This window comes from Anneissia japonica, unplaced genomic scaffold, assembly GCF_011630105.1.
Source record: "Anneissia japonica isolate Jap-2015-1 unplaced genomic scaffold, ASM1163010v1 scaffold1487_len315116_cov162, whole genome shotgun sequence".
NCBI classification, from domain to species: domain Eukaryota; kingdom Metazoa; phylum Echinodermata; class Crinoidea; order Comatulida; family Comatulidae; genus Anneissia; species Anneissia japonica.
In genome coordinates, this window is record NW_022732104.1 from 64144 (window position 1) to 69306 (window position 5163).

Here is a 5163-nt window from a genome sequence, read left to right on the forward strand (position 1 = left end):
TACATCAGTGCCTAATCTATTCCATTCGATAGCACCACGATATGAAATACTTTTTGCACGATATGAAATACTTTTTTGTAATCAGTCTTTTGCCTTTAGTTTGCTCTGATTACCGCCATCCGAAGGACGGCGAACATTATTTAGTATTGTCTTCTATGTTGTTTTTTATTGTTCTTCCAAAAGCATAGGAATACGAAGATACATTTTTTTTATTATTAGGCCGAAAATGCAAACATTTTCATGAGCATAATTTTGTTCTACAGTATGCCTACAGGCCTCATATTTCTTAAATACAGATCAACAGGACTGATGACAGTATAGCAGAGGTTATGTGTGATACGTCTAGGCCCACATTAGCTTCTGATACTCCTGCATTTAAATTCTCTTTTTTGGGTCATTTTCCCCCTTTAGTGGGGTTCCTTAGACCATAGAGCAAAGGGATGTTCTCCTTCGTTACTGAGCCGATTTCAACCAAATTTTCACTGAATTTTCACAATTGAAAAATTCTTGATCAGCCCCTGCTGTATGTTGAAATGTTTAAGAAACAAATACATTAAAAATACTTTTATGCCCACCCAAATAATAAAATGATGATTATTGAATAAACACAGGCTTGATCTGTAATGTACAAATATTTCTGTTTATTGTTTTAATGCTTCCATTAATTGATTCTGCTAATAAGAATTATGATGATGATTTCATTACCGTACCTTACTTACAATTAACATAGATTACACAGTACGGTACATAATCAGAAAGCAAATGTTAAACACACAAATTAAATAATGTAGAGTAGTACACGTAGTACGCGTAGTACGCGTAGTACATGTAGTACACGTAGTACGCGTAGTACGTGTAGTACGCGTAGTACGTGTAATACGCGTAGTACGTGTAGTACGCGTAGTACGTGTAGTACGCGTAGTACGTGTAGTACGCGTAGTACGTGTAGTACGCGTAGTACGTGTACTACGCGTAGTACGTGTAGTACGCGTAGTACGTGTAGTACGCGTAGTACGTGTACTACGCGTAGTACGCGTACTACGCGTAGTAATTATGACACAGTTGAACCGCCATAGTACTCACTCGAGTCAATCCGAGATGGCCCGAGTGAAGTTTCATACAAATGTTCCGTACGGAAAAGAAAATCGCGGACGGCTATGTAGGCATATTACTATATGTACTACTAGTACTATAGCTGTTTTACCGAGCACATTCCCATACAAATAATCTTATAATAATTTCGTTAATCTAGTGAATGGACCATAATTGAAAGGTTTTGTTTTACAAATTATAAAATAAAAACGACTTCTATGACCTTGTGAGAACATAGCCATAATGTTCCTCATGGCTGCTAGATCATGGAGGAAACTAATTCCTCCATTGCTAGGCGCCGCTCAGGTTCGTTTGTTTCCTGTAGTTTCTCCACTTAGTCCAATGGTCAAATTTTACCCCGCTCGCGTGAGGGCGAATGTTCAATAAATTTTAATGCAAACATGCAGAACAGCTCATTCTTCGTCCTATTGCTTAACAAAACTTTTTAGAAGAATTTTTATCTTTCAAACGATCACATCGATTTACAATCACTCTCAAAAACCTTTTAAATAATCCTAACTTTTGTACGAGCCAGTTATTCTAACGTATAAGCAAAAGACAGTTCCAGGTGATGTGAATTTAGATAATTTAACAGAGAGAAGAAGAGAAGAAAAATAGCACATCAAGCAAAACAAAACTAAACTGAAGGCCAGAAGTTCGGCCGCATATCTTGCGGCTGCTAATCCGCACCCTACAAACTCTGGTACACCTACCTGCCCGGCCTACCAAAAAGATTAAGAGATAAAACCAAACGTTAATTGGCTAGAAAAACGACCGGTTCAAGACGAATTGCAAAACGTACGCACGGTACCCAAAATGTATACTGCCATTTAATCCAGTTAGTGAACGCGTCAAATGCCCGGGGATAGACCAACCTTCCACTAAACGAAATCAGTAACAGCCCTATTCCTGAAGAAGTAATTTCAAAACGAGGAATATGAATTACACATGGCTTATTTAAAAATACTGACCAACGAGAATGCTTCGCTTCCTCATATCCATGGACAAAGTACAAACCATTTGCAGAACATTCCTCCTGACCTTATTTAAAGAATGGTGATTATACAATTGATAATAAGTATTCTTCCATAGCATTGAAATTCTAGAAAATACCATTCATGATTATATAGGCCTACAACTTACTCATCAGGGGCGGATCCAGGAGTTGAAAGAGGGGATACAAAAGTTTTCCCAAAAACCCGAAAATGAAAGGGGGGGGGGGCGGGGAGGTCCGTGAAAATTTTGATTCCTAGATGGCTGGAAAGGAGCTTTCCCGACTTCTGAGGTGTCTTAACGACCTTTAATTTCTTCAACATTCAAAGTCAGGTGAGTTTATCTCATTCTTAGACCTATACCATACAAGAAAATTTAAGTTAAATTCAATACATTATTAGGCCTATATTCGAACAATATTGAGTATTTGAATACTTAGCCTTTCTTAAAGATCGATCAACCGATAGGCCTGAAAAACACACTTTCGTACATTAATTATTAGGACGTCGAGCCAAAAACAGTGCTTTTAATTGTATTTAATTGAATGCTAGCTGGGCTAAGCCTAGTTTGTCCGATCTGCCAACCTTAACCTATGCCTAGGTAGGACGTGAGCATGCCTTTTGTATGCCGGGACCCAGTAGTAGGCCTATTTTGTTACGTTTCTCCACAGAAGGGGGGGGGGGGGTCGTTCCACATCTGATCCACCACTGCTCATGGAGTTATAATTATTTTGAATTATTTTATATATTAGATGGTTTACTAGCAGTGGCGTAACGATGGGGTCGGGGCCTGTGTATTTCTGAAACTAGGGGCCCTTTTGGGCCCCGGTCACCAATTCCATCGTGGGATTTTAGATGTGCATGGTTATTCTAAATGTTTTTAACGACGAATAAATGATATAATCCTGGATCCAGAAAATTTATGCCAGGGAGGGACTTTCACAGTTGAGTATGGTTGGGGCTGAGGTAAGAAAATTTATGAATGACACCTTTAGATGGCCGGAAATGGCACTTCACAGACATAAAATTGTGAATATATATATATATATTTTTTTACCTCCAGTTAAAAAATATTTTGAAAAATTTAGTGGGGCCCCGGGCCGGCAGCTCAGGCCGGCAACCCCCTCCCCCCCCCACTCTTTATTCTGCCACAGGATATAATAAATGTCCTACAGTCGATTTCAGACACACATTATGCTGTTGCCCTTGTGGGGCCGAGAAAAGAAAATATATTATTATAGCACGTCTAGATGGCCGGAAATGGTACTCACAGACTTAAAATTGTGTATATAATTTTCTTTTTATCTCATTTATTTAATTTTTTTTTTGACAAATTTGGTGGGGTCCCGGGCCGAGAGGGGGCCCAATCGTTGTAATAGTATATATGCCCTACAGTCGATTTCAGAGACACATTATGGTGTTATTTATCAACAAAGTCCTTTTTGGTCAGGGTGCTAGATCGAGGAACCTATGGGTAGGGCCCCTAGAGTTTGGGGGACCAGCGGACCGCCGCAGAAGAGCGCATAGACGTACGTCACTGTTTACTAAAACTTAAGGAAGTGGGCCTTCCTCTCTAGTGTGCTGACAGATATCAAGCACGTCACATCATCCCATATGCTTTATGCATCCAGGATGGGCACTTTTAGCCACAAGCAGAAGCTAAATTATTGAAGGTTCTATAGACTTTAAAGCTTAAATGCAGTAAACCTGCTTGGATTTCATACACGCCAATGTGATATAGCAATCCGTACAACTGACGTCATATGTGATTAGATGAGAATATATGAAATCATGGAATGAGAAACGTGGTTGACAATGTTAAGCAGCCGTTTAGATCAGTTTAGCCGTCAACGATGGTGATCTTGCTTTCCACTGTCAGAAAAAATAGAGACTGAAACTCCATAGGTTTTTACCGATATGAGGAAAATCATAATTCGTGACAAAGAATAACTAATAATGTTAATTCTATACTAATTAAAATTGGAATAATTGTGGATAAATATGATTAATGCTGTCAGAAACAACTTGAAAACTTTCCAACTTAATTATTCGACTACTTAACTTAAACCATAACAATGGTTTTGATGTGGCGTACCGGTAATCAAAAGTGATTTATGATGACCAGTGTAAGAAAATGTTGAATATTAATTGCAAAGACTAATTCTTCCTCTCATTTTGTATTATAATGCATATTTAGTGTGCCTAGTAATGCTGGTGGTAGTATTGGTAGTAGCAGCGGTAGTTACACAGTAATAGTAATTATAGTAAAATTAATACCGTAGTAATGGAAAAAAGTTACGGTAACAATAACGATATTGATGAATCGACGATAGCGATAATGAAAATAACAATAGCAATAATGAATATATTATTCTTTATTTACTATTCATAAGGACCTAAAAAATTACAAAATTTCTCTATTACATTAGACAGAATTATCAATTGATGATATTGTGCTATAATAATGATAATAAATAATAATGATGATAATAAGTAAAATACCGACGTGTAGTAAAATTGAAGCAGGACCAAAATAATTACTGTATATATATGGATGCACTAGTTAGAATACTATTAGTAGATGTTAAAAACTTAGAAATCAGGGTGCAGTCTGTACGGTGTAGACTAGAATCTTATGGTAATGGTCAAAAACTTTACAAGATTGTATTTATACGAAATAACACATCAACTAGGCATACAAAGACTGTTACCAGGATAGGAAGCTGACTAACTTGAATTAGCCATAACGTGTGGAATTGTTATGCTAATGCGCCAGATAAGCACAATTTGCACATGCTCAGACATGTTTTGAGATCAACCTCCTCACATGGACAAGAAGTTTGGACTAAGTCAACCATAACAAAAAATTTCCTTAGCCTGACTGGTATCTGCGGTAAATGATATTATTTATTCTGTATATACGACATTGCACCTTCCAATAAAGGTATCAATTGGCTTCATCACAGTCTGTGTTTATTGATTTTGATAATTTTGATATCGATAAAGTGTTAGGACTAGACTTGCAAGTTGATTGCCCAGAAGACGACGACGAATGGACCGACGATGAAAATGATGACGG